The 10,709-nt window shown below is 40.6% G+C and overlaps 1 non-coding gene across 1 annotated transcript; it reads right to left on the reverse strand.

Annotated features, from left to right (window-relative positions):
- Positions 1–2,022: 2,022 nt before the first annotated feature.
- On the reverse strand, positions 2,023–2,130 carry LOC148573628 (small nucleolar RNA R71). The gene has a single exon (XR_015905529.1). It is a non-coding gene; the product is annotated as a small nucleolar RNA R71 (small nucleolar RNA).
- Between the last annotated feature and the right edge of the window lie 8,579 nt (positions 2,131–10,709).

Genomic DNA, 10,709 nt, shown 5'->3' on the forward strand with positions numbered 1-10,709 from the left:
TTGCTTCCTAGAGACTTTTAATTGTGTATTTTAATTCTCCTTTATTCCATTCGATGCCGTGATCTGTGTGTTAAGTGTTTCAGGCTTTATAGGGCACGAATGAGTTGGAGATTGGAAAGGAAGCTTGCAAAAATAGAAGGAACACAAGAAATTAAGGAGATGACCAGCGAGAAGTGACGCGGCCGCATGGCTCACGCGACCGCGCGAAAGAGAGAAAATCGCATTGACGCGTCCGCATGGCTCACGCGACCGCGCGGATGGAATAGCATAAGTGACTCGGAGGCGTGGACGACGCGCCCGCGTGGAGAAGCAAAACGCCGAATGACGCATCCGCATGAATGACACGATCGCGTGATGTGCGCGATCTGCATAATCTGCAGAATCGCTGGGGACGATTTCGGGTCCTATTCTGCCCCAGTTTTCGGCCCAGAAAAGCAGACTAGAGCCAGAGAACATGCAGAGACCAACAACAACATTCATTCTACATAGTTTTAGTTTTTCAGATCTAGTTTTCCTCCCCTCTAGGTTTTCTCTCTGCACATTCATAGTTCTTAGGATTTTTAATTGCTTTTTGCATTGGGATATTGAGAAGACTTGTTACCTCATCAAGACTTCGTCATTCTAGTTCGTTTTCTTTACTTGGATTTACTCTTCCATGTCCTTTAATTTACTTAATTTTACTATTGGATTATTTTAGAATTTATCAATACAAGAGTTACTTTTATCTTTAATTGATTCCTCGAGTTTTATTTATCATGTCTTTCTTTAATTCCCTTTCCTATGTTATGAATTCCACGTTCACAATGAGTGAGTAGTTCCTTAACTTGACGGGGAGTTGATTGAAAGGAACCCTTGAGTTGGAATGCTCAAAGGAGAAATTGTAATTGGGTTTATTGTTGGATTGCTCTCTAGTCACTAACACCAGTCCTTCCAAGTAAGTGGACTGGGACTTGTGAATAGAAACAGCATTCCAACTTGTTTGACTTTCCCTTACCTAGTAAGGGATAACTAAACAGAACAACTCCCAATTATCAATTAATCTTGAAAGTACTGCAACAAGAATAGAGCTTCCAACTAATCTACTCCCAGTCAAGGTTTTTATTTAAATTACATTAATTCTCTGATTTAATTTCCTGTCATTCAACTCAAATCTTTTTTGAAAACCATCTGATTAATAAAATAGCACACTTTCCTGCAACTCGGTGGGAAACAACCTGGGATTCATACTCCCAGTATTTTGACTTTAATTTCTGTGACATCCTTTTAAATTGATAAGCGGATTTCTGGTTGGTTGAGAACTATACTTGCAATGCATATCTTATAACAATTCTTAACTCGCCAATTTCCGCCACGTCAATTTTTGGCGCCGTTACCGGGGAGTTGCAATAGAGTGCTAAAGTTATTGATTGGATTTTATTTATTTGCATTTATTTTATTTTGCTACTATGAGCTGCTTGTTTCTTTTGTTAGATGACGCGTTCACTTCCTGATCCAAGCTTGCCAGTATTCGATCCTGAGATTGAAAGAACTATTTCACGAATAAGGCAAGCTCGGTGTCGGTTAGTCCTCTCTGAAGGCGGATCTAAAACGTCATTTGAGGAAGAAACCAGCCCCCGTTCTACTGATTCGGTTAATTTACGTATAGGTGACATGGCAGCACCTAGGAGAGTTACTATCCAGGAGGCTGGAGCCCCTGATTTTACAATGCAACCGTTTCAAGCGCATCATCCAGCGTTGTCTACTGACTTTGAAATAAAGACCGCACTGCTCAATTTGATGCCCAAGTTTCATGACTTACCTGCTCAAGAGCCTATCAAGCACCTGAGAGATTTTCCGGCAGCCTGTTCTACTGTCAGGCGTGATGGTGCAGATGAAACTTCAATTTTGCTGAAAGCCTTCCCGTTTTCTCTTGAGGGAAAGGCAAGAGAGTGGTACTACACTCAACCCGCAGCAACTGTATCCAACTGGGATACACTCAGAAGAGAATTTTCGGAAAAGTTCTTTCCAGCTGAAGTTACTGATAAACTGAGGAAAGATATTTCCATGATTGTTCAGGATGATTCTGAAACTCTCTATGAGTACTGGGAGCGCTTCAATAATCTTCTGGAAGCTTGCCCCCACCATATGATTGACAAGATAGTGTTACTGAAAGAACTGAACATTTATAGTTTAGAAGTTATAGTAAACTCTCGTTGTAAGTATAGTTACTAAACCAAGCAATCAACCTTTCTTACACACGTTTTGGTTGTCACAAGTAACAAACCCCTAAATAAATTGTTAACCGAAGTATTCAAACCTCGGGTCGTCTACTCAAGGAATTGCAGGAAAGTGTTCTTATTATTGGTTATGAGTTTTGTAAATTGGGGGTTTAGGATTTTGGGTAATGGGCACAAATATATTTAAATGACAAATAAAATAAATAAATAACTGTAAAATAAACTTTCGGCAAGGTATGAGAAATTGGAAGTCCAGACTTAGTTATCCTTATCAATAATAATGAAAGTTGAATCTTAATTCCACTTAGTTAACCTTTACTAAAGCAAAGGAAGGTCAAGGGACAAATTGGTTTGATCTTTGAATCCTATTTATTTCCTAAGAAAAGATTGGGATTATTGATGTTCAATTCAATTGGCAAGATAACAATTATCAATTATGCTGTTGAATTGGATAACTCCTGAGTTACTGATTTCTTAACCAAAACCAAAAGGGAAAAAAATTAAATTTACTGGAATAAAAATGCCTTCAGATGGGAAGCAATAATCATGTAAATAAAAGAAAGCAATAATAAGTGAAATACCTCAAATAATATTAATTCAAAGAAAATCATAACATGAATGTAGCATAAGCCAAATAGGCAACATAACTAATATAAGCATTAAAATATCTGAAAATAAGAGGTAAATATAAAGTAAAAGAACATTGAACCTGGGATTTAGAGGCACTCCTAAAACTAAGAGAAATCCTAAATCCTAATCCTAAGAGAGAGGAGAGAACCTCTCTCTCTAAAAACTACATCTACTCCTAAAATTGTGAATATGAAAGCCTGATTATGAATGGATGCATTCCCCCACTTTATAGCCTCTAATCTGTATTTTCTGGGCCGCAAACTGGGTCGAGAACAGCCCAGAAATCGCTGGAGAAGAATTCAAACACGCTGATTTCTGTCACTGCGACACAGCCGCATGGAGCACGCGATCACGTCACCTAGCGTTAGAGCAACTATGGCCTATTATATATCAAATCGAATCCCTGGATGTTAGCTTTCCAACTCAACTAGAACCGCATCGTTTGGACCTCTGTAGCTAAAGTTATAGCCGTTTGAGTGCGAAGAGGTCAGGCTGGACAGCTTAGCAATTTCTCCAGCTTCTTGTATTCCTTCCACTTTTGCATGCTTCCTTTCCATCCTTTGAGCCAATCCTGCCCTGTAATCCCTAAAACCACTTAACACACATATCAAGGCATATAATGGTGATAAGAGAGGATTAATATTAGAAATTATAAGTCCAAAGAAGCATGTTTTCAATCAAAGCACATAATTAGGAAGGCAAATGTAAAACCATGCAAATAGTATGAATACGTGGGTAAAGAGTTGATAAAAACCACTCAATTGAGCACAAAATAAACCATAAAATAGTGGTTTATCAGTTACTCGGCTACGTCACACAGGGCATGAGGCCCCAAGATAAGAACACATTGGAAAGTGCTAGCAATGGGTCTATGAAAAAGTACAAGACCACTGATGAGGCATGGCAATTGATCAGCGACTTAGCTGAATCTACTAGGAATCACAGGCAAAAACAAGGCCACGCAAAAGCCGTTGCAAAAGTATCCTCTAGCAGAGAGACTGCTGCTTTAACTCAGAGTATCTGTGAAATGACCAACTTGCTGAAGCAGATGCAATTAAATCAACAACAAGTTCAGCAAGCTCAACCTTCTCCAATACAGCAAAACCAACAGTTAGTCCCACAAAGAATTTGCGGAATTTGTGCTGATTATAGCCATTATACTGATGAATGTCCGCAGCTCCAGCAGGAAGACAACACCGTGGCAGCCACTCATAACTTCTATGACCGCCCCAACCAAGGGTACAATCAAAGTGGCAATTACAACTATGGGTGGCAGGACAATTCTAACCAGAATTGGAGGGACAACAAAAACAGAGGAGGCAGAGATAATCAGGGAAATCAGAGGTGGAATAACAACAACAATAGACAGCAGAACCAGTACCAGCCTTACAGAGTACCTCACCTGAGGCAATCCCAAGGACCACAGAATACCCAACAGCAAACCTCTCAAACTACCTATCCTTCGTCTTCTGTGAATGATGACTTACTACAATCTATTGATCGGAGACAGTAGACCATAGAAAATAATATTAATGCCACTCTAAATGGTCTGAACACTACTTTGCAAGCTCTTGTCTCCCAGATTTGAATAACTCCAATAACCATCCTTTGAGCTCCAGTGGAATTTTCTCTCAACCATTACCCAATCCCAAGGGTGGTATTAATGCCATCACCCTAAGGTCTGGAACCATACTGCAGGAGAGGACTCAGGAGGAGCCAAGCCCACCAGAACACACCTCAGCTGAAGAGGTAGTGGAAATAGAAGATGTTGAAGAGGAAGAAGACATACAAGACATAGCTGAAAAAGAAGAAGCTCAACCACAGGAGGAAGCATCAAAAGGCGTAGACACTGCAGAAGACACTACTCCTATTCCATTTCCACAACTTGCAAGGAAGCCCAGGAAGCAGCTGGAACCTGATCTAAAAATGGTAGAGATATTCAAAAAGGTTGAGGTAACTGTTCCTCTATTTGATGTTATTCAACAGGTACCTAAGTATGCAAAGTTTCTAAAAGATTTATGTATACATAAGGACAAAATTAATGAATTAGAAACTATTCCTTTAGGAAGTTCTATATCTGCTTTAATGGGTGGTTTACCTGAAAAGTGTAGTGACCCAGGTCCTTGTATGGTTAATTGTAATATTGGTGGTGTAGTATTTTCTAATTGCATGTGTGATTTAGGAGCATGTGTGAGTATAATGCCTTTGTCTATATATGATATTTTGAGGCTTCCCCCTTAAAAAGGTCGGCAGCTCGTTTTGTGTTAGCAGATAAAAGCATTATTACAGTGGTTGGAGTTGCTGAAGATGTATTAGTGGGCATTAAGGGACTCATGTTCCCCACTGACTTTTATATCCTGGAAATGCCCCAAAATGACTCAGAGAAGCCATCATCAATCCTACTCGGAAGGCCATTCCTGAAGACCTCAAGGTTTAAATTAGATGCTTTTTCAGGAACATACTCTTTTGAAATAGATGGCAGAGTAGTAATCTTCAATCTGAATGGAGTTCTGAAGCATCCTCCAGAGGATCACTCTATCGTCCAGTGTGACATTATAGATGAAACTGTGGCTGAAGTCCATCAGGAGGAATTTGAAGAGAAGCACGCAGGACAAGGTCTAAGTGTGGAGACATTCTCAGAGGACAATGATAGCACTCTACCACTGTTACCAGCTCCAGACAACCCAGAGCCTGACCGTGATCAAAAGTTAGAATTAAAACCCCTTCCTCCACACCTCAAATATGCTTACCTTGAAGATGGGCAGAGGTTTCCAATTATCATTGCAAGGGAACTTACTTCTCCACAAGAAGAGCAGTTACTTAGTGTGCTGAGGAGGCACAAGAAGGCAATTGGTTAGAGTTTGGCAGACATAGTAGGCATAAATCCTCAGGTCTGTGAGCATAGAATATTTTTAGAAGAGGGAGCAAGACCTGTTCGTCAACCCCAGAGGAGACTGAACCCTACTATCTTAGAGGTTGTCAAAAAGGAAGTGACCAGACTACTAGAGGTAGATATCATCTACCCCATCTCAGACAGTGAATGGGTAAGCCCAGTACAAGTGGTGCCAAAGAAGTCTGGAGTCACTGCCGTAAGGATCACTATCCTCTTCCATTCATTGATCAAATGCTGGATCGCCTGTCAGGTGAATCGCATTATTCTTTTTTAGATGGTTACACAGGTTATTTCCAGATTCATATAGCTCCTGAGGATCAGGAAAAGACCACTTTTACGTGTCCTTTTAGGACTTATGCTTACAAGAGAATGCCCTTTGGCTTGTGCAATGCACCAGCTACTTTCCAAAGGTGTATGATGAGTCTTTTCTCTGATCTTATTGAGGACTGTATGGAGGTTTTTATGGATGATTTTAGTGTATACGGCGATTCCTTTAGCCTTTTCTTAGATGGATTATCTAGAGTATTAGATAGATGTGTCAGTACAAACCTTGTATTAAATTTTGAGAAATGTCACTTTATGGTAAAACAAGGTATTGTACAAGGACATGTTGTGTCTAATACTAGTATTTCTGTAGATCCAGCAAAGGTGGATGTTATTTCTAGTTTGTCTTACCCCTCTTCTGTGAGAGAAGTCCGTTCGTTCCTTGGCCATGCAGGTTTTTACAGGAGATTCATTAAGGACTTTAGTAAGGTAGCACTTTCCTTATCCAGGCTACTGCAGAAAGATATTGAGTTCGAGTTCAGTGAAAATTACAAACAAGCGTTTGATAAGCTGAAGACCGCCCTGACTCAAGCTCCAATTGTGAGAGGACTAGACTGGAGCCAACCATTTGAAATAATGTGTGATGCTTCCAACCATGCCGTATGAGCAGCACTGGCTCAGCGTGAAGGTAAGGATCCTTTTGTTATTGCTTATGTGTCTAAAACTTTAGATGCCGCTCAGTCCAATTACACTACTACTGAGAAAGAGCTTCTTTCTATTGTTTTTGATCTGGATAAATTCCGAGCCTATTTACTTGGTATTAAAGTAGTAGTGTATTCAGACCACGCAGCTCTAAAGTATTTATTAGCTAAAAAGGAATCCAAACCAAGGCTTATACGTTGGATACTGCTATTACAAGAATTTGATTTGGAAATTAAGGACAGGAGTGGTAACCAGAATTTAGTGGCAGACCACTTGAGTCGCCTTGAACATATTACAAATGACTCCACTCCTATAGCTGATAATTTCCCATTTGATAACCTGCAAGCAGTATCTGAGATAGTCCCTTGGTATGCCCCTGTAGCTAATTATCTAGTTAGCCGCACCTTTCCTCCAAACTTTTCTAAGCATCAAAGAGACAAGCTGAAAAGTGAGTCTAAATTTTATATATGGGATGACCCATATTTATGGAATGTGGCGCTGACCAGGTAATTAGATGGTGTGTGCCTCAATCAAAATTCCAGTCCATCCTAGAGGCCTGTCACTCATCTGAGAGTGAAGGACATTTTGGCCCTCAAAGAACTGCTAGAAAAATCTTAGACTATAGATTCTGGTGGCCTACTCTTTTTAGAGACGCTGCTGAATTTTGTTGATCTTGTTTCCCATGCTAGAAATTTGGTAATATATCCAAGAGGGATAAGATGCCTCAACAAATTATGCTTTTCTATGAAATTTTTTATTTTTGGGGCATTGACTTCATGGGTCCATTTCCAAATTCTAATGGTTATTTTTATATATTGTTAGCTGTAGATTATGTTTCCAAATGGGTGGAAGCAATTCCTACCCACACTGATGATGCTAACACTGTTGTTTCCTTTGTGAGAAACCACATTATTTGTCGTTTTGGATCACCACGAGCAATCGTGAGCGATCAAGGCACCCATTTTTGTAACAGGAGACTAATATGATTAATGAAGAAGCATGGGATAATTCATAAGGTTGCAACAGCATACCACCCTCAGACTAATGGGCAAGCCGAGGTGTCAAACAGAGAAATAAAGTGTATCTTGCAGAAGATAGTCAAACCTCATAGAAGAGAATGGAGCACCAGGCTACAAGATGCACTTTGGGCGTACAGAACCGCATACAAAACACCCATTGGGATGAGTCCTTTCCGCTTAGTTTATGGAAAAGCTTGTCATCTCCCTGTTGAAGTAGAGCACAAAGCCTTCTGGGCAGTAAAGGAGTGCAACATGGGAATTGAGAAAGCCGGAGCTGAAAGGAAATTGCAACTGCAAGAATTGGAAAGCCTTCGCCTGGAAGCTTATGAGAACTCAAGACTATACAAGGAGAAGATGAAGGCTGTGCATGATCAGCACATCAGGAGGAAAGAGTTCCAACCTGGGGATTTGGTCCTCCTTTACAAATCTCGACTGAGGCTCATGCCGGACAAGTTGAGATCAAGATGGGAAGGTCCATACAGAGTAGAGAAGGCCGAAGTACGGAGTTTATCACCTAAGCCATCCTTCAAGCTCTGAACTTATCAAAGTTAATGGACATCGTTTAAAGCTGTAACATGGTGAGTAGCTGAAGAAAAACAAGGAGCTCGAGATCTTCCTCTTGGAAGATCCCCACATAGCCGAAGACTGAGCTAGTGGAGCGTCCAACTTACGGACATTAAAGCAAAGTGCTAGGTGGGAGACAACCCACCATGGTATGATCGTTCTTTTCCTTATTTTTAATTTTCTTATTCAATAACTCTTCTCTTTATTAGTACATTTCGTGCATCTGCATTTGCATATTTTTATTTAAAAAAAATTGTTACGTGACGCGACCACATCATTGACGCGTCCGCGTCGCAAGGAGATGGGAGAAAATAATAAACGAATAGAGAGTCATGCAGGAGCGTGGCTGGAGGTGTGCCCGTGGCACAAATCGTCCCACGCGACAACGTCACTGACGCGTCCGCGTCAAAAGGGAATATCGGCTTCAGCACTTACCATGGAGGCTCGCGTATGGGCACAGATCATGTCCCATTACGTCTTTCCGAGCACTCACGAATCATCCTTCACTGCGGGCATGGCCGTTCTTCTATGGTGCATCCTTACAGACTAACTTCTGAATCTACCTAGACATATCCGGAATGCCATGGGACACGTACAAATCACGGGCAACTTACCTTTCCCCGTCCTGGTCTCAGATCTTGTCTCAGCAGCCGTAGTCTCCTACAGAGCTGGGGACACCAAAGCTATACTTCCACGGGATGATCAATACGTCCCTAATGGGAAACATATCAGACCTCCAACCGCCACTATCAGCCAGCCTACTGAACTAGTTGAAGATATTCCTTCTTCAACACGACAAGCACCTACTACAGACCAATTGCTCCAGCAGATACTTGCAACGTTGGATCGGCAGGAACAGAAAGCTAAGATGAGAGAGCGCCGTAACAAGCGCCGATTTACATACCTCAAGGAGCTGCTTTTGGGAAAATTCAAGGACTCAGACACCCCGGACTCCACTTCCTTTACCAGCACAGGGAGCCATGATGGCCCCGACAATGGAGATACTGCTACCAACCCACCTTTGTTCCTGACAGATGGCAACGAGGACGGTGCAAAGCCTTAAGTTTGGGGAGGTCGGTCAGTACCTAACTTCCGGAGGTAATTTCTCTTCCCTAACACCAATAAATTAAGATACTTAGTTAGTTTTTCTTTTGCAGAATAGGATAAATTGCATAGTAATAGATTAGTTGCATGCATGTTCTGCTTGATTAAAAAGACAATAAGTTTCTTCTAAGACCCTATCTTTGGAACAAAATTTCACTAATTTTAATTAAAACTTTTATGTTAAATTTGCTTGAAATTGTATTCGGAACATGATTTTTGAGCTAAAGAACACACAACCTGTGAGATTTGAGCCTTTATGAATGGTTACATTATTTAACCATAATTGTTTTATTTATGTGTGTTTACTTCTCTATAATTGTAATCTATATTTTGTTTCATCCCATATGTCCAATGTTTATTATATTTATATGTTTGCATATGATTGAGGCCATTATTTGTTTAGCCCACTTATCCAAATTAAGCCTACCCCTTTCAATTTCCTTTGTTAGCCACTTTGAGCCTTTAAATCCCATTTGTTTTATATTTTACCACATTACTAGTCTTAAGCGGAAAAACAATTATATATCTGATGCCAGGGCATTTTGGCCAGTTTCACTGACCTTTTCTTTACTGTTTTTAAAGTAGTTTCATGCATTTTCTTAGAAAATAAGCTAGTTTTGGGTAGATATTCACTTACATCTTGATTCAAGCATACATTGTGCACTTTACATGATTTCATGAGAATTTTGTATGAATTTAATGACAAATTGGATGTTGCATTTCCCATGACTTGGATTAGAACTTTGATGCACTTTATTGCTTGATTTCAGGACAAAAGAAGCAAGGAAGAACCACGTTAGCAGCCACGTTAATCTAACTAACGTGACCTCTAACGTGGAATGGGAGCTAACTTGCAAAGTTAATGAGAAAAGTAATCGCCAATAACGCCCTCGAAGCCATCATAGCCCACGTTAAGAGTCACGTTAACTTAGTTAACGTGAACTCTAACGTGGAAGAAGATAATAAGGCCAACGTTAGTGACACTCTCCTTTGTCACTAACGTTGGACCAAGCTCATAATTGGCCACGTTAGTTGCCACGTTAACTTAGTTAACGTGGCTTCTAACGTTAAGAAGCAAAAGGGAAGCCAACGTTAGTGACATTCACCTTTGTCACTAACGTTGGCCAAGCTTCCATAAGCCACGTTAACTCCCACGTTAACTTAGTTAACGTGGAAGCTAACGTGGAGAGAGCAATTGGTCGCCAACGTTAGTAACACTTACCTTTGTCACTAACGTTGCGGTGAACCACCAAGAGCCACCATGAGCAACGTTAACTCCCACGTTAACTTAGTTAACGTGGAAGCTAACGTGGAAAA

The sequence above is a fragment of the Arachis ipaensis genome, chromosome B2, assembly GCF_059453495.1.
Source record: "Arachis ipaensis isolate K30076 ecotype BB chromosome B2, ASM5945349v1, whole genome shotgun sequence".
Lineage (NCBI taxonomy): Eukaryota > Viridiplantae > Streptophyta > Magnoliopsida > Fabales > Fabaceae > Arachis > Arachis ipaensis.